This window comes from Lutra lutra, chromosome 6, assembly GCF_902655055.1.
Source record: "Lutra lutra chromosome 6, mLutLut1.2, whole genome shotgun sequence".
Lineage (NCBI taxonomy): Eukaryota > Metazoa > Chordata > Mammalia > Carnivora > Mustelidae > Lutra > Lutra lutra.
Window position 1 is genome coordinate 64,887,902 of NC_062283.1, and position 26,544 is coordinate 64,914,445.

The 26,544-nt window shown below is 53.5% G+C and overlaps 1 protein-coding gene across 1 annotated transcript in view; it reads left to right on the forward strand.

Annotated features, from left to right (window-relative positions):
- The first annotated feature begins 1,216 nt into the window (after positions 1-1,216).
- LRFN2 (leucine rich repeat and fibronectin type III domain containing 2) overlaps positions 1,217-26,544 on the forward strand; it is a 169,815-nt gene continuing 144,487 nt past the window's right edge. Inside the window, exon 1 of the mRNA XM_047731920.1 lies at positions 1,217-1,698. The gene's annotated coding sequence lies outside the window, so the exon portion shown is untranslated. The remainder of the gene's footprint in view (positions 1,699-26,544) is intronic.

Below are 26,544 nucleotides of genomic sequence, written 5' to 3' on the forward strand. Positions count from 1 at the left end.
GAGACACATCCGCAGGCCACATGTGCCTCCCCGTGGGTATTTGGGACGGTGCTGGGGAGGTGCTAACCATTAGGAAATAAGAGATAGATTGAGACATTTTCCCTGCCTCTGGATTTACCAGCTAGAGTACCAGCAGGAATCTCAAATTTTCATTTCCTTCAGTGGGACAGGTACAAGTCCCTCTTGGGAAGCCCAGTAAAGGAGAACCCAGTCCAGCCTTCCCAGGAACTGGTTGCTGATTCTAGTGCGCAAAGAGGATAGCCAAAGGAAGATGACACCCTGGCCAGACCCAGACCTTCTGATGCTAAGCCCACAGTTGGCTTGGAGTAGGGACTACCTGCCACGTGCCGTGGACAAGTCGCTTTACTCTTCCGGCCCTCAGTTCCCTCCTGTGTCTGATGAGGGTTGCTGGGAGGATCAGGCAAGGAAAAGAGTTGCAAAGGTGCTGTGCGAACAGCTGGCGCCACTGCACACCTCACGGATCCTCGTGATACTCACGGAAAGTCTATGTGTGTGTGTGTTCCCGGCGCTCATTTTTCACGGGTCCCTCGCCAGGATGCGGGACTCGGGGCTGGGACCTGGGCTGGGTGGGCGCGATCCTCCCAGCCCCCACCCACCAGCGCGGGGCCGACGCGGCGGGTTTTCGTCCTGCAGGCGGCGGGCTGAAGGCTGCACGGCGCGCTCCGCACGTGAGGCGGCAGCACCGGCCCCGGCCGCAGCGGCGCAGCCCCGGCGGCCCGGCTCGCCTTGCGCAGGGGCTGCCCGCGCCGCTGGGTCGCGGAGCCCGCCCTCCCGGCTTCCGCGGCTCGCGACCCGCCCGCCGCCCCTCCGGCCCTCTGCGCGGGGCCGGCTGGCCGGCTTTCGCCGTCTCCGCGCCACCCACGAGGGGACCGCGAATCCCTCCGGTTTCGGCGGCGGTGTAGGTCGGCGCTGAAGGGGGTGCGCTGGGCGGCGGGCCCGGCTCCTGCAGCTCCGCCGGCCGCCACTGGGGGCTGCCGCGCCGGCGAGCTCAGCGGGGACGGTGCGCACTGCTCGGGGTTCCCGGGCGCCTCCGGCCGCTGGGCTTTCTCCACCGTCGGCCCCGCGCTGCCTCCGCAGCCAGCCAGGCTCCCTCCCGGATCTGCGCGTGTGATCGCTGTGCGTGTGTGTGTGTCCGGGTGCGCGCGTGTGCGCGCGCGCGGGGGGCGGTGTGCACGCGGGGAGTGCGGGGGAGTGTGTTTGTGTGTGTGCGTGTGGGTGTGAGTGCCTGGCTCGCTCTCGCTGAGACACACACACACTCACACACGCACAACCCGGCTGGCTCGTCTGAACTTGAAGACACCCCACATTCCAAGATGCCCGAGGTCCCTGGGAATGCCCAGGGTTCTTCGATCTGGAGAATCCTACCTGCGTCTTCCTAGGGGGGATTATCGTTTTTGTTTTTGTTTTTTGTTTTTTAATCTGGAAGAGAAGAGAACAAGTTGTGCTTTTTCCTCCCTTCTTTTCGCTAAATGCCATGGATATAATAGAATAAGCCGCTCAGGGCTCTACCCGCGTGGACGTCCGAGGCCACCATCTGCCTGCGTTCGCCGGAGCCGGAGAGCTTAGCTCGAGCCTGTCTCGGGCGGGGAAGGATGCGTGGCCGAGCCGGGGAGCCCGGGCGCCCCGCGGAGCCGGCCTCGGAGCCTCCCAGCCGGGGATAGATGCTGCCTCGCCCAGGTGAGTGGTCGCCGCCGCCGCTTCTCTGCGATCTGTGTGTTTGCGGGAGCTTGGCGCGGGGCTGAATGAGCCGGAGGGAACCGGGAACTTTGCATCCCTTTCTTTTTCACTCGAGCACTCCCTCACCCGGGTACTCCTGCGGGCACCTTCTCTTTTCGCCCATCCTTATCGCGGGAGGTTTCCTTTCCTTTCTTTTTTCCCCTGGAGTGGGGGTGAAACTCTGGCGAGGAACGAGAAGAGTGGGTCCGTGTGAGGCCGGCAAGCAGGAGGGAGAGACGGGAGCCTCAGGTGTACCGCAACGTTGAAAGCAGCAGGAGAACTTTGCCGCCAGACCACTCTGTTGCATCTCCCCACACGCGAGGCCTGGCTTGAGCTATTGCTGGGGGCTGGGTCGGACGCCAGGGCTCCCTGCGCTCTGTGGGCTGGGTGGGGTGGGGTAGTGCTGGGTGCGAAGGGGTTGATTCAGCGCTGATGGAGGGAAGGCAGGCATCATTGCAGTTTGGGGAGGCAGGTAGGGCAGGCTCTGGGCCCTGTCCTGGCCTCAGGCAGAAGGCAGGGAGATCAGGGGGATTGTGTGTGTGCAGCTTGGGGCATCTGAATGGCATGATGAAGCAATATGGAAACTGGCATTAGCCATGCCTGGTTGGTAGGTCTATCTCCCACCTAGCCCTGCCCTGGTTCTAAAAGGTTGGCCTGGGCAGGGAGGAGGAAGAGGGATGGACTGATCTGAGGTCCGGGGTGTTGTGCTCTGCACAGACCCCAAGGCAATGACAAGGAGGTGTCCTGCTTCTCTTCCTGTCACCCCAGTACAAAGGACATAGGCAGCAAGTTCGAGGGAGACCAAGCCCCTGAAAGCCAGAGCCTGAGAAAGAATGAGGAGTGAGCCTGAGTGGAGACTGCAGAGGGACTGAACCAGGCCGACACCAAGTGCACACTGAGAATCACAGACACCACAGTCAGATAGACAGACAGACAGAGGGACACTTGGTGGGGAGAGGGAGCTGGAGTCCTAGGCATGGCTATAGATGCTGACCCCCTGGCTTGCCACAATGGTGTGTGTGTGTGTGTGTGTGTGTGTGTGTGTGTATGGGGGGGGCGCTGTGGCTGCAATGGGCTGATTGGTCTTGTGGGGCTGGGGGAGGGCGCTGGCTGCTTCAGGAAACAGACCCCCGCGGCTGGGGAGGAGCAAGGCTAGGGAGGAAACTGCCAGGCTCTGAGCTGTGAAGTTGCAGGGACCAGGGCGGAAGGTTCTGGGTGGGCTGCTGTCTGTGCAGTGGGGGTGCAGTTTAGAACTAATGATGGGGAGGCTGAGGTGGAGGACTCGAGGTAGGGGAGACTGGGAGTGTGGGTCCCTTAGTCCTGGGGTTGCGCCCTTGGCTCCATACAGTCACACACCGGGGAGCCCAGCCAGCTTGGGACTTGGTGTGGGGTACTTTGGAGGCTGAAGGGGGTCAGGATTGCGCAGGGAGGACTCCGTAGGAAGCTCTCATGAGGGCCTCGTCTTGGAGCTGTCAGCCTCCGCGGACCACACCAGCTGCCCTGGCCCCTTCTGCTGACGCTGGGATGTCGTCTTTCTCTTCTGACTCTGGCTGGGATGCAGAGTTCTGTCTGTCCCTCTCCTCCGGTTCCTCACATGCATCTACTCAGTCCCCTTGCCCAGCCCTCAATTTAGAGCTTCTGGTCTAATTCCTGCTCAGGAATATCGTTACTTATCTTCCTGCCCTCGCTCTGGGGAATACAAACAGCCAGCTTGGCATTTCAGTCTCAGCCTCTGGAGTGCTCCTCTGGGAGGTCGGCTCCCGCTGCAGCTCCTGGTCGCCTGGACAGGGTGCCCGCAGGGCGGCTGCTGGGGCTCAGGCTCCCTGCTTCTCTGAGGTACCACTTCCTTGCCCCGGCCCTGGTCTGAGAAGCTGGGGAGTACGGCCTCAGAGAAAGTGAGCACAGAGCTTCCCAGGAGGCTAGACTGAGGAGGAGATGGGGTGGGAAATGCAGATGAGGTAGGTGGCGCCACTGGAGAACCTTGGCAGGTTTTTGGCCACCCAAGCTCTGGTTTGGCTGGAGTGTTAATCCGCTTTCTTGTCTCAGCTGCGCAACCAAGGATCCAGGGTTTCCCTGCCCCCAAGTGTCAGGGTCGTTGAGTCTCTCCAGCCAGGTGGGTGAGGAGAGCCTCTCCTCCTTTCAGAAAGTCCCCTGGCCAGGGTGGAGAGGAGCACCATCATTGGCATCTGGGGCATTCCCATTCTGATGGGGGAGGCCTCCAGACTGAAAGCAGAGATGATAGCAGAGTACCCATCAGAGATAGCCAAGTGGAAATGGACTCTCCAACTAAAGCAACAATTTGGGTGTTTTGTGATTTTTCTTAACGTCATTGGTGTTTTAGGGTCCAGCTTATTTGAAGGGTTAGAGTCAGCATATTCTGGAATCGGACCTATACTTGGAGGGCCTGGGTTCAAATTCTGGCTCTGCCACATTTTTGTTGGTTGATCCCTGGAGCCTCTGTGTTCTCCTTGGATGAAAGGAAATAAGAGCACATGCCGCACAGATGTTTTATAATCCCCTATTTGTCTCAGTGCTCCCCAAATCCCTGCTCAGATCTGGAGGAGTGTTTTGTTGGAGGGGGAAAGGCCCCTCAGAGACAGGAGGGTAACACCTCTAGCTTTCCCCACCCACTTAGCTCTCAGGAGGGTTTGATGCCTTCACGGGTAAACTGATCATTGAAAGACTTCAGGAAGCCCTCCAGAAAACTTTGGGAATTGGTATTCGGAAAGCAAATTTCACCTCTGGGGTTGTGGCACCTGCCTCCCTCTCTTTCTTGTTTGCTTCAGACTTTTACAGTCATGCGCAGTTGCTCAGGAAGCACAGCCTCTGTGGTTTACAAGTGTCATTCGTCACCCTTCCCAGTCTGAGGCTTGAGTGTGAAATTTCTCCCCAAACCTGGCCACTGCCTTCTCTTCTCTGCCTCTGCCTCTTGCTGCCCAAGAGTGGCCTCAACAGGATGGTATAGGGTCCAGACCCATTGAATGGGCATGACTCCTGCTGGGTCTCTGCGGGACCCAAGCTTGGACCTGGGTCCCATCTGTGGAGTTAGGGGGCACACCGAGCTGGGGAGAGAGGTTCAGACCTAGTATGTATTTAGCAGGGTCTGACTAATGAACCAACCGGAATAGGAGTGGAGGAGGAGCTCTCACCATAATGTCTAAGAAGAGGTATTTTCAGGGAGCAAGCCTTCAGGTACAAAGATGGGGACCAGGGAGAGTAGTCGTGTCCAGCCTGCTCAGAGTGAAGGCAGTCAGGAGGGCTCCTTGGGGGGAGATAAGGATTTCAGGAAGAGCAAAAGCCCATAGAAGTCCATACAAGACAAATTTTGTTTTCTCTTAAATACTTAGAGGTTACTGGGGATTTGGGAGATTTCAAGGTTGGGGTACTGAACAAGCAGAATGGATATTCTGAGAAATTCCTGAGGCTGGTCAGGCCCGGCTCCTTGGAACAATTTCTTAGTTGCTTATTATGTGCCAGGCACATTGCTAAGCCCTTCACATTATGATCTCATTGAATTCTCCCAGTTCTGTGAATTTGCCCTTATTGCTACCCTACCTTCCAGATGAGAACACTGCGGTTCAGGGAAGTTGGGACCCACCGGGTCACTAATACAGGACAGAACAGTCACTCGACTCTCATGTCTGTCTGATTTCAAAGCTAATTCACACACTTAAGTCCTTTGGGACGCCTTGTCCTGCAGGTGAGGAACAGGGGGCCCCATGGGCCTGTCCCTCTCCAAATTCTGCTGGCCTCCTGGGGAGGCTGACTTCAGAGCCCCATTGCAGACCCTGGGAGCCCAGCCTTGCCTGTGCACATGTCTGTCTGCCCTGCCCGCTCACTCCCACCAGTTTGTTAGCTCCCTTCAACTAGGCAACACTGTCCTTGTGGGTAGGACAGAAGACGGGACAGTGGAGTGAACACCAGACAGAGGGTCTGGGAACCCAGCTCTGCTGGGTGTATGACTTGAGTGAGGGGCACATCTCTACTCCTTGGGGCCTCATTTCCTTACTGATGAGTCAGGATGCTAATGCTTACAGCACGTGTGAAAGCACTTGATGCAGCGAATAATACAGTTAGTGCTCAGGGTTATGTTTGTGACCCCTTCCTTATTGAAGCCAAGTAAATAAAATGTTAAATGTACCACTTCTTAGGGATGAGGGCATGGAAGGTAGCCTCTAAAGTATCAGTTTCATGTGGGACTAGGGTTAACCAATAAGGCCACAGGCCAGCCAGGTGGGGGCTATGCCTTTTGGGAAAAGGGAGGGTTCAGAACCTGCAGAAGAAGGGCATGTGGGCCAGACATTTGGGTGGCATCGGTGGCAGGCAGCTAGGAAGGGACACAATTTACTTTTGTAATCGGGCGGGCATCGATGAAGGTTGGCACTGGAGTAGGAAGAAGGCATTTTCCTTAGGCCGATGTTTCTAGACCTTCTTTTCACTGCGACCCTCTCCAAGGAGCCTTCTTAGACAGTATTTGCACCTAATTGCACCCCAGGATGGATTTTAATACCATAGGTATAGTGCATATCTGTTTATGTACATATCTGTTTATGTATATCTGCAGGTGTCTCTGTGCCTCATATACCAAAAGTAAGATTTTTTTTCACCCCTCCCAAGAACAAATTTTTGCCCCCTTGGGGGCGCTGTTGTCCCCAATGAGAATGCATGCTTCAGGGCTAACAGACCAGGATTAGAAAAAAAGTGGGTTATAACAAAGCTGGGAAAATCCAGGAGATGGTGAGGAGGACAGATTCAATGTGATGGGTCACTTCCCCATGGGTGGTCCATGGGCCAGCAGCATCAGCATCTCTGGGGAGCAGGTTAGCAACGCAAACCCCATCCCATTCTGGACCTCCTGAATAGGTATCTTCATTTTGTCAAGAAGGGAAGTGGGGGCGGGGTTGGATGCACTGCCCCCAAACCCAAGGCTGGTCTTTGAACAGAGGGCTGAAGGACAAGAAGTAAGAAGGCAAAGAGCAGAGACAGCCGTGTGCTGGGTCACTGGCTTGTTAAACCATTGAGTTCAAATGCAGCAAACAATTTTAAGGAGCGACATTGCCTCTACTTGTCCTCATCTATCAGTCTTTACTTTTTTCCAGGTGATTTCCTTGCATTGTAGCTGCAGGATGTTTAGAGGGTTGGGGGTCCTGGAGAGGAGATATGACACTATATGTGGCCTGGTTTCCGAGCAACTCAGGGCCAGGCCACCCTGGGTGTGAACAGATCTGGGCCTTCTTTCTTGAATACCTCTAAGGGCGAGGATAATGGGGACCAGACCAGCCTGAGGGACAGACCGAGACTCGAGAGATGGGACTTAGGTTTTAAACCGTGTCAAGCCGGATTAAGTAACTAAACTGAGCTCTTGTAATTTATCAACCTACATGGGATTGTCTGCCGTAGACGCTGGGAATTCTTGAAGCAGTCCTGTGTTAACAGGGCAGCGCTGGAACACGAGAGACTGCAAAATCCCAAAGTTGGGCTCTTTAGAGTTCAATGCATTTATTATGGGCATGTCTAGTATTTGTCCCTGCACTGGCAGGAGCTGAGTGCCAGTCAGTCTGCTCAGACACAATCACGGTGAGAAGCAGGACACCGAGTCTCTCTTAGGCCCCCTTCCTCTGGGTCAGATACCCCAACCCATCCCGTCACCTGCCCCACTTTTACCTAGGCCAGCACTGAGTGGTCTTCCTTCTTGTCCAAACTCAGGGCCCTAATATCAGTTTGGTCCTCCCATCTCCCCTTCTTGAATACTCACTCCCTATTCCCTTCCCCAAAGCTAGTGGGGTCCTTCTCACCTGCGATTCCTCATCTGGTGCCCTATTAAGGCAGCTTGAGTCAAATAAAACTGAGGTAGGGGATTCACTTGGGTTCCCAGTTGAGACTGTGGAGGCTCTTACTTTTGACAATAGACCCTTGAACAAAATGGACTTGAACGGTATAGGTCCACTTACATGTGGATTTTTTTTTGGAACACGGTATGGTACTGAAAACGTATTTTCTCTTATGATTTTCTTACTTACATTTTCTTTTCTTTAGCTTTAATGCAAGAATACAGTATATAAGTGCAGATAACACACAAATACATGTTCACCAGCCATGGTATCAGTAAGGCTCTGGTCAACAGCAGGTTATTTGTAATTGCGTTTCTGAGGCAGTCAGAAGCTATACATTGATTTCCAACTGTGTGGAGATTCGGGGCCGTTAGTTCCAGGGCCAACTGTAGCTGTAAACTAGGTCTCTTGCTATTAGATTTAACCCTTCCTGGTCCCCCAAATGAGTGATATATGGTCACTCAGCCTGTAGGACTTGGAGGAGCTTGGGGAGTGAGCTCAGCTCAGGCTCGAGCTTGGGTCTCAGAGTCTGACAAGAGAGAGATGTGGGAGCCTCCGGGATGATGGCAATGAGGGTAAAGGCATGTTTGACTCTCTGAGCTCCTGGAAACCCCTGGAAATTCCTAACAAGGGCTGTGAGATGAGGTCCTGCCATTTGAAAAAGGTATTGAAGATTTTGGGGTGGGCCAAGTTTCTACCTTGATTCATTGCCCTCTCCCCCTTAATGAAACCATAGTTACATCCACATAGGTCCTGCTGGGGCAGAAAAGCAGGCTGGTGACCTGGGGTCATGAGGTTAAAGGTTAGAGGTCCTCTTACAGTACAATCACCAGGGCTGGTAGTGGTGGACTCCCTGCTGTGCAGGGGAGCCTCGAATGAGTTTTCTCCATTCAGCTCTTCCAGAATCTCGTGCAGTGACTTGGGTAGCCCATCTCCCTTTCTGTTCTCGCCTGTGCAGTGGGGCCAAAGGCTCCTCAAGTCCCTTCAGTTCAGGTGTTTGATCCTTTGATTTATAAGTCCCTGAATCTGCCTGAGGAAATGTACCTTGGCTGAGCCCCCCAGGCCCCAGAGCCCCAGAAGTGACTTGTCCTCCAGCTTCCTTCTCATTCTGCACCCCCAGGCAGTGCTGACCCAATGTTTCCTTCAGCTTGATGCCCTCTGCTGCAAACCTGCCCCAAATCCCATTACTAGGTTACTGAGTTCAGTTTTGAATAACCAGGATCCCAGGGCTACAATGTAAATGCCAGTGTCTCCTTCCTCCCTCACTCCAGCCCGTGCACGCATGTGCACACACACACACACACACACACACACACACACACACTCCTGCATACTCACACGTGCAGTTATACATGTGCACACACTCCCACAAGCAGACTTGCATATATGCACGCTCTCACATACTCACACATCTGCACACCGTCACATTCACACGCATATACACACTCCCCCCACACATGTGTAAACACGTGCACGCACACATACACACTCTCATACTTACATCTTCATACACATGTGCACATACCACACACCTGCACAGGCACATATCCATACAGGCTCACATACATTCACATACTCTTACCCACGTATACACACACACACACACACACACACACACACACACACACTAGCACACGCTCCCTTTGTCTGCTGCTGTCAGTTCTCCTTCAAAGACATGGACGCATGCCATCTAGCCCTTGCAGAGCACTGGCCACCTGACAAAGAACATTTCTGTGCCTGGTCTCCTGTAGTTCTTATGTGTCTCTGAGCTGGGCAGCGCCTGTTTTGCCCTCCTCTGCATTTGGACGAGGAGCTACACTCGGATGAGGAAGACCACAGCTGTATGAGAAGCCAGACTTCAGATGCCATGCAAAAGTTCACAATCACAACAGAACTGCCACGGTGGGCTCCCACAGGTCACTGGGCATGCTGTAGAACATCCCTGGGAAACAGGAGGCTCTCTATGTCCCTGAGGCAACCATGGGAAACTGGGTCCCAGGAGATGCATGCATGGGGTGATGGAACTCGCCCTGGGATGACTGTGCACTCACATGGCTGTTTGGTTTCCTTCCTGCCTATCAGTCGCTCTTAGAAGCTTTGGTTCAGCAATGGAATGTGCTGTCCTCAATCAACCCCATGGGAACCCCAACCCCAATCCACCTCCTTTCCACGGAGATGGATAGGGCGCAGGAGAGGACTGGGACTGATCATCACCAGGGCCCCAATTTGCTTGCATTTTTGTGCTCCTGAGGTTGTAGGTTCTGGAATTTGCTGCCTGGCCTGGGAGCAAGGCTTCCTTTAGCTTATTCCAGCATGCCCTCTCTAACCCCTGCGAGCCCTCAGGTCAGGAGAGCCTGGTAGTTTAACATCTGGCGAACCAGCCCTTGCTCCATCACCCAGTCCTCTCGTGGCTGGCTGGTTGGCAGTCCTCACAGATTTCAGTGCAGTTCTGCAAGCAGCTACTGAACGCCTACTGTGTGCCGCCCGACAGGCCAGGTGCTGCGGAGATGAGTCACCTCTCCAGCCCGCATGCACACGCAGCCCCCTCACGTCCACCACCTGTACATTTTCCAGCCCTGCCTGTGACCTCCAGTACTTGGTAGAAGTGGGGGGCGGGGGCCCAGTCTGGCTTCTTTCTCGTGCCTTCCCTCACCTGCTTTCCCATGCCTGACTTCCCACACCTGCATTCCCACCACCTATGTGTGCGTGTGTCTTGGTGCAGGACTTGGCTGAAGGTCACACGTGATCTACATACCTGCAGACCATGGTGGTGGTGGTGATGGTGGTGGGGATGAAGACCACTTAAGAAATGTTCTCACACTGGGAAAAAAAAAGATAAGATAAGATAAAACAGGGTCTCACGCTGATTTCCCAGAGCCTTCCTCCACCCCATTACTAAGCTGACATCTTACCGTCTCACCCAAATGCAAACTGACTGGATGAGGAGATTTAGGGGTTGTGGTCCCCATTTAGGGGCAGCTGACCCTGGAGGAACCATGTAATCTTCCTCCTGGCCTGGTTATCTGCGTCACCGGGGCTGAGCTGGCGAGAAGGGGAAGTGAGGAGAGACCTTAGAATAGACATAAATCCCAGGCCCTCTGTCCAGTCATGGCTTCTAAGCACATTACAGGTGCGGACCATCACACTGCGGGGAGGATGGTGGCCCAGCCTTCGAAGGGCAAGAACCTGGGCGTTGCCTACTGGCAGGGAGGAGCACACGGGGGTTCCAAGTAAGCTGGGCAGGTTCCTGACCCTTGAGAAGCCTTCTCTAATGGGGAAAGGCCTGCTACTTGTCCTGGGGCAGCTTTCGTCAAAGAGGAAGATGCGGCAGATTAACATGGCACATTATGTGGGGACACTCAGACATTAAACCATGGGGACGCAGCAGTCTTCTTATGTAGGGACTATGTGTGCGCTTGGGCCCCCCATTCCTAGAGTTTACACTCTGTCTTGTTTTCCTGGTTGTGTGAACTCAAGCTGGTTCTTCTCTCTGTCCCTCGGTTTCCTCATCTGCAAAATAGGGATAATAATAGCACCCATCACATGGGGTTGTTAGGAAAATATAATGGACTACTATATGTAGAGTGCTTGGAGCAGTGCCCAGCACACAGTGAACACTATGTAAGCATGAGATGTAGTTATTCATAGTGGGTATAATAATGGCATTTCCCTAGGTGCAGAGAAGAACACTGTAGATCAACTTAATTGATATTGTTTTCAAATAAGCACCCCTTATATTCTATGGCAACTTGGGAAATTTCATAATACTCTCACATATCCCATTGTTTCCCTCCTGACAACTCTACCCGGCAGGCAAGACTGATGTTATGATTATATCCATATTGCATGAGGGGAAACTGAGGCACAGAGGTTACCAGAGTGGTTGCTGGTCCAGTGGGGTTTCCATATTACTTCACAGCCACACTATGTTTAGCTGAGCGGTTAGGGGAATTTGGTTTGGAGGGTTTGGGTAAAGATGACAGATGGGCTCAGAACTGGACCTCCTCCCTGGTCCTTTTTGATGCTGGGATCAGATTGTTGGGAAGGGAGGCACAATGTGTGTGTGTGTGGGGGGGGTGCTAGTTTCTGTCGTGTTCCAGGTCTCCCTGCCCAGACTGGGTCTACACAGCATGGCAGAGGGGAAGGTGGGTTGCATCTATGCAACATAGTACATCAGGGGATGGGAATTAGTGGCAGGGTCACAACATGTATTTATTTGGACCTTTTTGAAACTGTTATGAATGCCCTGGGATGGGGATGGAGGTGGGCTGTTCTTGGGGTCCTAAGAGGGCTGTGGAACCGGGACAAGGGGAATGTCTGTCAAGAAGGAGACCCTTCATTCAGCCTGGTCTATATGCAAGTAGAAGGCCAGAGAGAGACATCCCCCTGGGCCGTGATTGCTGCCCTCCAGCCTCCAACACCCATATCCTAGGGCCCATCCCAGTAGTGGGAAGAAGGATCTCTTGGATCCTTTGGTTTGATGGAGCTGGAAAAGCATCTGGGGCAGGAAAATGAGCCTTGAGCCAGGACACAGAAGAAGGAATGAAGACTTCCAGTGGGGAGAAACCAGGCCCAGAGGAATGCTTATGAGCTGGGGTTTCGGGAGCTCTGGGTAAGTTGGGGTATGGGAATAGATGATGGGGTCAGTGTCTAGGGTGGGACATGGGATGCCGGTGGAGAGTAGGTGTGTGGCCACGAGGAGTCAGGAAGGCAGTGAGTCAGGGAGGCAGTGAAGGCCAGAAGAGGCTAAGAACCCCCGGCGGGAGAGCAGGAGTTGGAAGCTAACTGTGGCCCGGGCCTCAGTTGGCTTCTCCTGCCACAAATCCTGCGAGGAGGTTCTCCTGCTCCTGCCATAAAATCTGGCTGCCTGCAACCAAAGCCCCACCCCAGACCCCCTCTTTCCAGGAGACAAACCCAGGCCCCAGCCTCATTTCCAGGTCTGTGGGACCCACTGGCGCCATCAATCTTGTGCCGTGTAAATATGGCTCATAATTGGGAGGCAGGAACCGACAGCTACAGGATAAAATCTGAGGGAGGGAGCGGTGGATCCTGACTTACAGGGGAGGGGGCGGGAGCTGGTGACTGGCCCAGCTTGGGGTGTGAGTAATCTCAGGCCGTCCACCCTGCCACGTAGCTGCTCCGTGGTGCCGGGCTGCTATTTACTGTATATTGGTTTTTAAATTACAGTACAACATTGATTCCCTGCTCTTCAAGCTCAGGCTTCACTCGCCGTCCCTGTCTCGCTCGGGCTCTCTCTGTCTCTCCTCCTCTTCCTCCATCTGTCTTGTCTCTCTCTCTACTAGGTTTTTAATGCAGAGTATTATCTTACATTTATCATAACCTGCTAGTATTATGTTTATATTACCCGATATTTCTGAGAGTATATATTCTGTTCATCCCTTCCCCATAGACAACAGCCCTTGATAGTTTTTCAAGCTCGGCTTGCGACCATGTTTATCTACTTTGGACCCCAGGACGGTGAGGAAGTAGGGGAAGCAGAACTATCAGCACCTAAAGGTGGGGAAATTGGGCTCAGAGAGGCTAATGGAATGACCAGGTCACGTTGGATTGAATGATATGATATCATACCATCAGGATAAGGGCTTCTGGGTACTGAATGCTTATGGTGGGCCCGACATTATTCTAATGTAAGCTTTGTGGACCTGTTTTATCCCCACGTTAATTCTTTGGGGTGGGCACTGCTCCATGTTCATTTTAGAGGTGAGGAAACAGGCCCAGAGAAGTCAAATAGCTTGACCGAGTTCATACGGGTAAGAAGAAGGCAGAGCTTAGATTTGAGACCCAGTGGCATGACTCTTGAGCCCGCACTCTTGTCTACGATTCAGGCTGTCACATGCTGTGATCCCTGGGCTGGAGTGGGCTGAGAGGGTGGTGGGGACAGTGGGGGGAGGGGGGTGAGCTGGCTTTACCATGTTGCTAGAGACATTCTTGGCCTCACACACCTCCAATGTCTGTATTTGTTTCACTGCACCTAAGGGAAAGACAGGGTCCAATTGTGCCAGCTGGAAATGCCCCCAGAGTGGGGGCCATGGATCTGACTGGGCCCCCAATATCTGTCATTTGGGCTGCCAGGCCAGGGCAGGAGGGGGGGCACAGGGGAGGGGTGGTGGACATCCCAGTTGGGTGGCTCACTGGCTGTCTGCCTTCTTCTTTCCTGTGTCCCTGCAAGCATGTTGCTGTCCTGACCTCCATGAGGTCCCGATGGACTGTCTTCATGCACTTACCCTCGCTCTTTGGGTTTCTGCACTAATCACTGGCAAAGCTGCTTGGGGTCCAGGCCCATCTCCAAGCTGGACCTGGCTCCCAGGGACACAGCAGGCCTGTGGGCATCAGGGGAGTTGCTGAGAGTACCTGGATGTTCGGCAGCGTCCAGCCCCGTCCCTGACCGGAGGGATCCTTCTGGGCATTGCCCTCTGCGGCCTGAGACTCCTGTCTGAGCAGAAGTTCTGAGCAGAAGTCCCGGCTTCACTCTGGACTACCGCCACGGGCCCTTCCTCTCCAGACTCCTCCCAGTCCCTGCCTCCTGCCTCCATCCTAAGCAGATGCTGCCATTGCTTGAGTCTGGGTCACGTAACACAGCTCATCTCACTGTCCCTGCTCTCTTTCCCATGGGGGAGAGGAGGCAGGCGTTTTGGGACAAGCAGGAATCCCCTGCTCCATCTGCCTCTGCATGGCACCTACTAGGGCGGGGAGGAGGGTGAGTAGCGGGGCCTGAGCCTGAGGATGTTGCTGTGGCCTGACTTCCTGGAATTAAGATATCCTGGGGGGGGGGGGGTGCAGCCTGTATACCTGGGCTCCCACAGACCTGCTGCAAAGTGGGGCTTCAGGTGCCCGGGCTCCCTTACCAGGCTCCGTACCATCTGCCCAGGTGAAGGGTTCTCAACCAAGGAAAATGTCGAGTATACGGTAAAGGGACCCTTCACTTCCCACCCATGGGTTCAAAATCATTAACTCCCACTCCTTGCAGAACCCAAGCTGGGAACATCATTCATGGGGGTGATGCATTTTTTGTTTTATATTAATTGGTACTATTCAATAAATAGTACTTTGTTATATACTTTGTTATGCACTTGTTATGTGAGAGGAAGTCCAGCATGGTGAGACCCAGAAACCAGACAGCCTGGGTTCAAATCTTAGTGATTGCACCTATGAGCTATGAGGCCTTGGGCAGGCCACTCCCCTCTGAGCCCAATTTCCACCTCTGTAGAATGGGGCTCATAGCAGCACCGAATCCCCAGGGTTGTGGTGAGTATGAAATGAGTGGATGTCTACAAAGCACTCCAGTGCCTGGCCCGAGGTGTGTATTGTCTGCTGGAGCTATGATCAACACATTTTCTCTCCATTAGTTCCCTCTCTGCCTTTGCAAATAGGTATTACTACTCTCTGTGTAGATGTGGAAACTGAGGCTCAGAAGAACAAAGGGGTTGTTTGCCAGGGACTGAGGGGGTTCCTGGGATGCAGGACTTTCAGTTTTAAAACCAGGGAATTTCCAGGCCACTGGGATGAATCCCAGGTCCTGCAGAAACTGCATGGCCAAGCCAGGTTTTAAACCCAATTGTGTCTGATTCCCACTGCCCTTAACCACCACACTAGCCTCCTTTGGGGCCAGCCTCTCTTAGCTGTTAACATTTGCTAAGCTCCGGCAGGCAGTCTCCTATTTCATCCTCACAAAACCCTGTGAATTGGATAATCTTATCCAAAGCATACTCAAGAGACAACTGAGACAGACTCAGAGATGTAAAGTAACTTGCTCAGGGTCACTCAGCCAGGAAGTGGCTGAGCTGGGATTTGAGCCCAAGCTCTCTGGAACCCGTGCCCTATGCTCTTGCTCACTCTGCTACACCTCTCTTTGTATCTTTTCCTGATTGCCTCCATGGTACATGGTCTCATTTCTTTATCCCAGTGGCCTATGGAGTAGAGAGTAGCCCTGTTTATAGCTCTGAACACAGAAGTTCAGAGAGGTCAAGTAACTTAGCTAACGTCACAAAGCTTGTAAGGGACAGAAGCAGGATGAGGTTTCATCAGAGGTTCTCAGCTGGCACTTCTTGTTGTGGTTTCCTTGTTCGATAAGTGGGAGGAGGCCCCCAGCTGAGCCCAGTCCCATTCAGATTCCTAGAAGGCAGGAGGTCTCAGTCATCACTGGGTCCCACGTGCAGAGGGCCGGTTCCCATGTTCCAGCTCTGGGGTGTCATCAGATCCCCCTAGCAGGTGGAGGAGGCAGCCTGTCGCAGAGTGGACAGGCTGCCAGCCCCACAGCACCTCCCTCCCGCCCCGGGCTCCCACTGGCTGGGGACTGACTACAGCATGGGCTGTGTTTTCCTGGAAGGGCAGTAAAAGCTCTATTAACCCAGGCTTGCTTCTGAAGCAACTAAATAAGAGAATTGAGAAAGACAGTGACAAGAGTCTATAAATTCTGAATGATGTTCAGGAAAGTGGCCTGGGCCTTAGCGCCTATAAAACCAGGCAGCCTGCTATTGGGGGTGGTTTATGGAGCCCTTCATCTGCCTGGGGGTCACCTGGCCATCAGGCTTCCCACTTGTGAGGTATATATTTTTTTTAATTCTAAGCTCTTTTCATAGTTGTTGAAATTTTGTGGTTGTTCTCGAGCCGCTCATATGGACAAATTACTTCCCTCTTTAACAGATGGGGAAACCGAGGCATGGATGGATTGGCGAATAGCCTAGGCATGTATAGTGACCGAGGTCCCTTGACTCTGTCCTAAGAAATTCTTAGTAACACTTATACTGATTAGTCCTTACTACCTGCCTGGAATGAGTTAATAAGCACTCTAATAATAAGAGTTAATAAGCACTCTATGCTTATTAACTCTTAACCCCCTGCAACCACTCTAGGACATAGGACTGTTGTCACTGGGGTTTCTAGTGGGGAAACTGAGGCAGGGTTTAAATGACTAGCCCAGGACCATACAGCGGGGACATTGGAGAGCCAGGATTTGGATCCACACCCTTGACCATCGTGCTGTTAGCAAAGAGACAGAATGGCCTGTGGGGGTGAGGAGGGGGTCCCTACTGTTTCTGCAGGACCTGGCGTCCTCTGCCCGGGAGATAGTGCTGTGTGCCCTGGGCGGCTTCAGCACTGCCGCAGAAGGACATTCCTGAAGAAGCAGTGAGGGCAGGCAGGTGGCAAATTGCCACGGACCAAACCCTGACCGAGGAGTCTGGGAGGCTGGATGCCTGGCCTCAGCTCTGCCACCTGCTGGCCATGGGACCTGGGAGACCCCTCTGAGCCTTCCCGTCCCTTTGCTTCTGCCCTGCTCTGATCTGGACAGAGGTGGGGCATCACATGGTTTTTTGGGGGGCTCCCCTGGCAGTGGTGATAGCAGCAGAAGGAGGAACACAGAAGGTCCAAGGCCAGACCTGGCCCTACTATCACTGTGGAAACTCAGAGCAGCAGTTGGTGCCCAAACTGCAGCTAGATACCTGGGCTATTTAAAGTGTCTGGCACTGCCTGGAACTTGGAGGTTCTGCTGTTCTAGGAGGGGTCTGAACTGGGGCTGCCTCCTTTCCCATCGCCCTGCCTAGTGGGAGTTTGATCGAGTTCACCGGGAAGGGCCGGGCTTGGCCACCCTTGCCCGTTACTTAGGCGCTAACATTGCTTCCCCATCAAGTGTTCATCCAAGAGGGTGGGGAGAGGGGCTATGCTGGGAGCAGTGGGAGAGCAGCATCCTCTTCTTCTGGCCAAAGTCTGTGAAACCCCAGATCTATGGAGGAGAAAGTGAGCACAGGGACCTCCTCTGGTGCCTTCCCTTCTTTGACATTCTTCGGCACACTGTCAGCCTGGCATGCCTCCATTCATCTCACTTGCCGATGACAGGTGTCTCTGAACATCTAGCATTGGCCAGCTGCTGGGCTACACAGGTCAGCCAGACCTGGTCCCTGCCCTCAGGGTTCTCCCTGTCTGGCAGGGAAAGCTGAGAGGTAAACAGGCAGTTATAATGCATTCTAACAGATCTCGACTGGAAGCGAGGAACAGGGAGAGCTTCTAGGAGAAGTTGCTTCTCTCTGGCTCCACTCTGGTCGCCTTTCTCTAAATGGCCGCTACAGCCTCCTGAGGGCCCTGCCTCCCCAGGCTCCCCTAGCCCACCCTCAGACAGTGTGCATGCTTTGCTGAAGACTCATTGCCCTCAGGATAAAATCCTAATTCATTAGGTGGCCGGTGAAACACTGGTCCCATCAGCGTCTTTCCCCTGGGTGTGCCCACCCCCCCCTACTGGACCTCCCCAGTTCCCAGACTGCTTCATGCTCTTTCCCACCTCTGGGCCTTCCCGTTCACTGGGTCCTCTGCCTGGAACACCAGTTCCTCACACCAGCTTGGCTGGATCCTTCTCCTTCAGGTGTCTGCTGAAATGTTCCCAGGGGATGGCCTGACATCCCCCCACCCCCAGGCTAAAGTTGGTCCCTTGCTGCTTTCATTCAGGACGGCTTTTGTTTTTTTTTCCCATATCCTTTTCCCTACTTGGTGTTTGCTTGTTTGTTTGTTGCTTCTCTTTTGCAGCCTGTGAACAATGTGAGGGCCACAGCCCGGTGCTTAAACTTGTCCTGCAGCAGGTGCTCACCGGCTGTGTGATCCTGGGGAAGTCACTCTCCCTCTCTGTGTCCCCATTTCCCTGTGTGTAGACGGGAAAATAATAGGACCTACCCCACAGAGGCATTGTGCTGGTTTCATGAGTTAATATATGTAAAGCTCTTAGAGCAGTGTCTGGCACGTGGCAAGCACTCAATAAATATTAGCTATCATCATTATTTTTATAGCCAGTGCTTAGAATAGTGCCCAGCTCACTGAATATTTAATGATTAGATGAGACACCTGGGCGGAATCTTCAAGGGAGTAGGTTGGGTTTGGTTAAAGAGAGAACAGTGGATGTCAGCCCTGGCTGTGCACTGAAGTCACCTGGGGGCCTCGACCCCACTCCCAAGAGAGTTTGATTTCACTGTTCTGGGTGTGGTCCGGCCACTGGAGTTTTCAAGCTCTCCTGCGACTCAGATTCCAGGGTTGTGAACATCGGAGATGGGGAGGGGCAGGCATTCAGGGCAGCGAGAACATCCTGTAGCTGGGGACACCTTGCAGGGAGAAGACCTTGAAGAGGGGTGTAGAGAGAGGCCAGGGGCAGGGAGTTGACGGTAGCCCAGGAAAGCAGGGCCAAGGCCGGTAGGGCCCCGCATGCCATACTCAGGAGCTCAGGTTAGGCTTTGTTGGGAAGCCAGTAGGGAGCCTGGGAGGCTTTTCAGCTGGGAATGATACGGTCCGATTTGCCTGTAAGGAAATTGGCCTGGGTGGATGTGTGGAGGATGGATTACCGGGAGTGACATTGAAGGCAAGCAGATCAGAGTGCAGAAGGCCTTCTGTTACTGTAAGAGCGGTTCAGGGCCTGGATCATACAGGGAAGGCGGACATGCTTGTCCCTCTTTAATGACTTAGTCCTCCTTGGTGTGTCTGCACAGTGAAATCTGATCAGTGCAGGATTCCTACTTGCCTCCTTGCCCCCAGGTACAGCCACAAGCCACGTGGATGTAACCCAGGCTGATGTGTCCATAAACCACACTTCCTCCTGACCACTGAACGGCTCTTCTGTCTGGGTTCTAAGGCAGACTCCCAGGTCGCAGTGAAAAGTCTCTACTCCATAGCCCTGGGGCCCCCAAGCTGGTTGTTCTCACTGGGAAGCCCCTCCCAAGCCCACCTCCTAGTCCACGATACCCTCCCTGTCTGCGATCTGAATGGACCTGTTTCTGCTCAGGTTCCAAGCTGGTTCCTCCGCCACCCCCGCCACCCCCTCCCCCCACCCCCGCCCCCGCCGAAGCACCAGACTCCCGTCCTCCCATCCTTCCCTGCTTCGTAGGCGGAGGTCCCGCTTCCCGACCGCCAGCTCCTTGGCCACCGAGCTGTTCCCATCTACTTCTTCAGTTGTCCTCCTGTACATGGATGTGGGTCCCAGAGCTGTCTTTGGATGGCAGGGCTCTCTCTAAAGTGACCCACCTCCCACCCACAGTACCACGCTGCGTCCCACGTACTGTCACTGGGTGCTCCAATCTGGCTCTGCCCCTTATAGGCTGTGTGATCTTGGGCAAGTCATTTGGCCTCCCTGTGCCTCAGTTTCCTTCTCTATAAAATGGGGTGAGAACTCACAAACATTTAGTTAGTTCAGGGCCACCGGGCATGGTCATGGGTTCAGACCACCCATCCAGTTCGGAGGACATAGGCTGTACTTACCACCGTATTTCTTAGCATTAGGGAAGGATTCGGGACAGGACGGGCTATAAGGCATCTTCATTTTCACCTTGTGGGAGGCCCTGCCGCTGCCCATGTGAACAACTTTTTTTTACCCCACACCCACATGGGGCATGTCAGCTGCTGTGGCTAATGGCTGAGATGCATATGAGTCTTCTTGCGACAGAGAACCTGCTGCCTCAGTTTCCCCCGTCTCTGTACTACCTTAGAGATCCCAGGCCCAGCTGCCGGCTCACAGTGGTGAGATTGGGGGTTTGGCAGTACATGGACAAACACCGCAGCCTGGGTGCACCTTTCCTGTGCTGTGGAAGGACAGCCCGGGCCATTTTCCCAGGGAGGTGCAGGCCAGGCCAGGCTGCCGGCAAGCCTCTATCTGCACCTACCATTTCTCATAGGACGGGACAGTCGGGAGACTGCTGTCAACTATAAAAGCAAGAACTGGATTGATAAGAGAGAAGGAGGAGAGAGGGGAGAAACTGCAGGCCACCTGGGAAGAGTGAATCTTGTTTCCACATTGAGGGGGTAAACTGATCAGCGGGTGGCTGGCAGAGTGGTTAGTCTGGGCATTTCTGTTCCCCAGCAGGCTGTCTAGGGGCGTCAAAGAACATGGTGGCAATTGTTAGGGATTTTCCAGAAGAACCCCAGAACTTCCTCTGGGGAGGCAGGGTCTCTGGGGGATGCCTGCCAGGGCCCCCTCACCAGCATCTCTATCTTAGCAGGCCAGTTTGCACTGTCCCTGCTGTAGGCCACTATGGGGTTAAATGGGTCAAGGCACACAAAGTCCTCAGAGCAGTAAGCAGTCAGTGTTCACATGGAAATGAATGCACGATACATGTTTATTAAGTTCTTCCTGATGTCGCATATCTCTTCTGGAACTGAGATCGGAAGGGGAGAGGAGGAAGATGGGGACCCAGAGAGGAAGCCAAGAACCCAGACAGCTTTGGAATAGTTGGTTTTAAGCAATAAAGTAGTCAGATTCCTCCCCTGGAGCCCTTTAGGGCCTTGAGTTGAGGAGAATTTCTTTAGTCTTCTTTTGGCCAAGGCAGCCTCATCCAGAGGCTCCCCCCATCTCACCATGATTTCATGCCATTGGCCAATGCAGGCCGTGTCCATCATTTTGTTTTTCCTCTCAACATGGAGTATAGCTAGAAGCCCAGAACCCAGAGAAAGAGTGTCCTGCTCTCTTCTAGGTGGGACATGGGGATGAGGACGGTGGTAGCAGGAGGCTGTTCTCTTCCTGAGTGTCTTCCCTCTGTACTTCTTTTTCTCTAGGAAGCCAGGTGGGCTGAGGGATGGGGTCTCAGAGGCTGACCGTGGAGCCTGGCTGTCCTAGGGACTTGCAGTATGACCTTGATCAAGAGGGTCTCCTTCGTGACCCTCTTCTGTTTCCTTATCCTTAAAGCTGGGAGATGGAAGAGCCATGCACATCATACCTTAAGAGCTCAAAGGAAATGGGCCTACCTCTTTCTACTTTAAGCGTACTCTTTATGTTTTTCTTTAAGGCCACTCTCAAAGGTCATTATCCCAAGGTTTGGCTGGAATGTAAGTGTTAGGGAGTCCCATAGTGATTTGTCTTAGGGTCCAAATCCCCTCTCAGATGGTCCTGACAGTTACACACCCTGCCTTGGGGCAGGAAGAGCAGTCCTCCCTTTGACTACACATTGGGAGATTTTCTTAGAGATGTGGGAAGGCTAGAAACTCCAGATCCTTCTTAAGGGTTGTACTTGAACAGAGAGGTGCAATGATGATGTGTTTCTGAGTCCATATCTCAAATGTTTAGAGCTTTGACAGCAGGGCTATCTGCTTCCATCATTGCACCCAGCACCTGATGTGGCCACACATGTGGAGGGGCTGCTTTACCAAGACTTATACTTCTGTGATGGCGAGAATTGCAGTGATGGCGGAGGGAGGAGGATGCTAGTGGAGGACATTGGGATGATCGTGGGATGGACGTTATGATCACAAGGATGGTGGAGATGGTTGTTGTGGTCAAGGCATATGGAAAGACTGGGAAGATAGTTAGGGCATCAGAGGCAGTTAAGAAGTATTTTTGCTAGGAGCAATGGAAAAGAGCATTGAAGGCTTATAATTGAAGGGAAGGGGGACCAAAGTTATGTTTTGAAAAGCTCACTGTAATTGCTTGGTGGAAAGCTACTCGGAGGATGGTGGGGTAGGTGCATGTAGACCAGTGAGGAGCCCATTAGAATAGTTCAGGAGAGGGAGAATGGTGGCTTGGACTGGGGGGTAGAGGTGGCATGCAAGTAAGTCGGCAGATTGGAACTGCTTAAGTGGTGAAATCAACAGGGTGTGGTGACAGTTACACAATACCTTGATCGGACTGGGGGTGCTATGCGTGGGAGGGACACATCGGAGATGCACCTTAGATCTGTGGCTTGGGCAACTGGATAGGTCATAGATTAATAAGCTCCATGGGTCCAGGAACTTTGTCTTGTCTACCTGTATCCCCAGGTCCTCAGGCAGCAGCTCACTCAAGGTAGGGCCTCAGTAAATGTTGGCTGGGTAACTATTGCTGTTGACCCTTGGTCATGACCATGATTGAAAGTGTCTATTGTAATTTTTGGTTCTGGTGTCCTCCACTAGACACCAGACACTTTTGGAGCTGGCTCATGGATGGTTAATGGACATTGGGCTGGACCTCAGAATCACATACATCTGAGTTTGAATCCTAGGAACTTCCTTTACTGGCTGTGTGATTTGGGGAAAGTTACTTAACTTCCCTGGGCCTCCATAAATTCACCTAACACATGGTGATACAAGGAGGTCTTACCTCAGAGTTACACTGATGGGCACACAGTGTGGGGTGATGGGGAGGAAGTGACTGAGGGTGGGGGGAGCCATTGAACTTCAGGGACAGGGCTGGACATACCACAGGAGACTGGTGCGGCTTCTGCAGGCTTCTTGCTTCCACCCTGATTTCTATTCCTGTTTCTCCGCTGTCCAAGAGATGAGACTGTTTGTGACATGGCCTCCGGGGCTCATGGCAGGCCCTGCATGCCGATGGGAAGGCAGACCGTCTGGGGACTCAGCTGCTTCCATATCTACCTCTGCCTTGGCTTAATCCCAGCTTAGTCACAAAGAAATTTGTTTTAAAAATAGCAACAGGTGCTGTTCATCCAGATGGAACCCCCCTAAAAACCACTGCTCCCTAATGGTCTTTGCACCATGATACATGACTGTGGATTGACAGGGAGCCCCTGGCATCTGCGGCCCCCTGCGCTCTTCTTTCCTTTGATGAAGAAGCCAGGAGTCCGCAAGCCTGAGGACCCTTGAGGACCCCCCAGAGGAGGAGGCGGTAGGAGTTCACTGGCCCTGGGGCTGGCCCTGCTGCTCTCTTCCTTATGTATCTGGGCTAGAGGGGGATGGAGATCGAATTACAGACACTGAGCAATGGACAGGATGCAGGGAGGCAGATATTGCAAGAGCAGGACCAGGAGAGGCCCCATCCGCACCCGAGTCATCTGTGGGTACTGTGCAGGTGTACAGGGAGGGATCTCTACAGAGTCAGCCCTCAGGAATAGACAGGTGGGGCCAAGAGCCCGCTGGTGGGTCAACAGCACTCGGTCAAAATCTAGACATAGGCTGTAGGACTATGATCCACACTCCTACACACAGAGACCCACATACCAACCCTCACACCCTCCATGGCCAGCCCCTCCAAGACTTGCTTGCAGTCCCTTGGTGGATGCAGCCAGGGGCAAGCTCTATATTGGGCCTAATGGGGTGTGTGTGTGTGTGTGTGTGTGTGTACTGCATGTGTGCAGATGCCTTTGCATGTACAATGGAGGCTCAATAGGCAATTTCTAGAAAAGTCTTCACCTCCAAGAGGTGACAGAAATAGACTGGGCTTTTTTTCACAGCTTTCTCTGGCTAATGAAGAGCTGTGTGTCAGTAGGACCAGGAAACCCCTCCCCTTTGCTTGTCCAGTGGCTGAGACCCTTCAAGCCTCAGGCGCAGTAGAGGGAGACTCTAATGAACTCTGTCTCTGGCTGGAGTCACAGGATTCTGGCAGAACCACGCCCTCTCCAAGTGGTCCCTGTTTCCCTGGGGGGCCATGAAATTGGAAGATGTGCATCTTCTCCTCTTCCTTCCCATCATAACCTCCTTGATGGCCTGGCCTCGTTCCTAGTTACCACTCTCCCAGCACCCTTCATGTCTCTGTATTTCCCTAATCCGTGCACTGTACTGAGGCACCTCATTCTGTCCAGCCGAACCCTACCTTCCCCTAACCTCCACCTCCAGGAAGTCTTCTTTGATTATTCCAGTCCAGCCTTGCCTTCAGCTCCTACCTCATTCCTCATCTATGTCCTTTAGCTGTCTCTCATCATATGTTCACTTTTAAATGATTTTCCTCTACTTCTCTGTCGTCATGCCCAAGCTGGACTGTCATGTACAAGAGAGCAGGTCCTGTGCTCTTTAGTCTCTGCTCTGTTCATTCATTCACTCACTCACTCTTCAAATACATCTTGAACTTCCTGTCTGATAGGAGCTAGACACTGGTCTGGGCCCTGGGGCTACAGGGATGAGCAAGACTTTTTTTCTGCCTAGGGGCTCCTGGACTCCTGCACAGCAGGTGGAGGGGTGATGCCCTGGGCTCCCTGCAGCCTGAAGTTAGAGAAGAGGGTAGAGAGGGGAGGCCTACTGGGGAGAAGGGTACACCTGGAGCCCCAGAAAAGTGAGCAGCTGGGGTGGGCCCTCCAGGCCTGCTGCAATCCTCCCCTCCTTCCTCCAACCCCTCAGCCCAGCCCCGCTTGTCCTTGTTGGCATTTCCTCTCCATCCTGACTCTCCTGCTAGGACTCAATGCGGGGAAAGCCAGGGCTCTTGTTTATCTTGTGTCTGAAAGGGCTGTGCTTCCCTTGCCCTCATTTCAGCCCTTCCATACTGAGCAACCTCCTCCAAACCCTCTAGCTCTGTTGCTTCCCCCAGAAAGTGCGAGAAGAGAAGAACCCGTGAATCCAGCGGCTCCCTAGACCCACTGAGCTGGCAGGAACTTCGGTAGCCAGCCCCCAGCAGGGAGAGGGTGCTGCCATGTGGCCTGCCTGTTGCCCAGTGTGCAGCCCCTCGGGTCTGGGCAGCCGTGGAAGCAGGGCTCCTGGGGAGGTGTTAGGAGAGATGGCTGCCTCTCCCAGGTCAGTCCCCAAGCCAGCCAGACATTGGGCCCCCCTCTGTGGGGCTTCAGGTTCCCCACCTACAAAAGGAGGGTTGCTACAGGAGCTGCCTGGGGGTCCTTTCCAGCCCCAAGGCCTCGAGGGAAGGCCAGCTTTCCTGCAGCCCACACAATGCCCCCCTTTCCTACCCCTTCCCTGGAAAGCAGAGGAGGAGTTCCCATGGCCAACTGTAGAGGGCATCAGAGGGGCTCAGGGCTCCTCCCAGCTGCCCTCTGCCTGGAGCCTGAGCTCTTGCCACCACTTCCTGGCCCTGAGGGCCGAAGGTCCAGAGGCCCCCTTGAATGTGCCTGCCTGCTAAACACAGTCTGCTGATGACACTGGGGTGGGGGACCGCTCTGACAGCTCAGATGCTCCACGCAGTTGCCGAATGACATTTCAGAAAGGGAGCACACGTCTGTTTAGGGTCGGGTAGATCTGGGGGTCCTCCGGATCACTTAGACTAGTGGCTTTCAAACTTTATCGACTGGAATGCACAGTAAGAAATGTCTTTCATTTTATTTTATTTATTTATTTATTTTTAAAGATTTTATTTATTTATTTGACAGAGAGAGATACAGTGAGAGAGGGAACACAAGCAGGGGGAGTGGGAGAGGGAGAAGCCCGCTTCCCACCAAGCAGGGAGCCTAATGCTGGCTTGATTCCAGGACGCTGGGATCATGACCTGAGCCGAAGGCAGATGGTTAACAGACTGAGCCACCTCGTGTCACAAACCTCGTATTTACATTTGATGCATACAAGTACTTAACACGTGTATAATGGACACAAAGTATAAAACAGCATTCTTACTAAGTACCTGCCCTATTCTATCCACCCCCCCACCTCTTCTGTCATCTTCTTATCTGTTAGGCCTACTGGTTATGCACTACTGCATCAATCACGTGACCCACCAATGGCCCACAGACTACAGTTTGATAAACACTGATCAGAGTGAGCGGGCAGATCTGGCATGATGGGCGCTGGGTGCGTCTGTCTGTTCCAAGGTGTGTTAGTGAGAGCAGTTGGCTCCTGGAGCATCCTCAGGCTGGCTGATCCAGACAGAGCACATCACACTTAGCAGAGTGCCCCTACCAGAGATCCTTTGCCCACAGGAGTCAGGCACCCCTCCTCCTGCCTTCTCTGCCCCTGGGACTTCCTGATGCTCCCAGGTAGCTCTGCACTGATGACGGTCCCTGGACTTACAGGGGCTGCCCCCCCCCAGGGATGGTGTGTCTCACGTCTTGCAGCATCCTGGTCTGGTCCCAGGGAGAGCCTATAGGCCTAAAGCACATGGCCTTTGAAAGGGTGGGGGTTGGGGGCTCCTGCTGCTGGCTGGAGAGTTGTCTCAGTTGGAGAGGGCCTCCCAGACTGGACTTCTTTCAGCCCACAAACACTGATTTAGTACCTCCCCTGGTTCTCACACTACGGTACATTCAGGCTGCAAGAAGGAATAGTTCTCGTCACCCAATGTGGACTGAGGTTTCTCTGAGCGTTGGGCCCAGGGCTAAGGGGGACAACCCAGAGATGGACATCCCAGCTGGCGGTC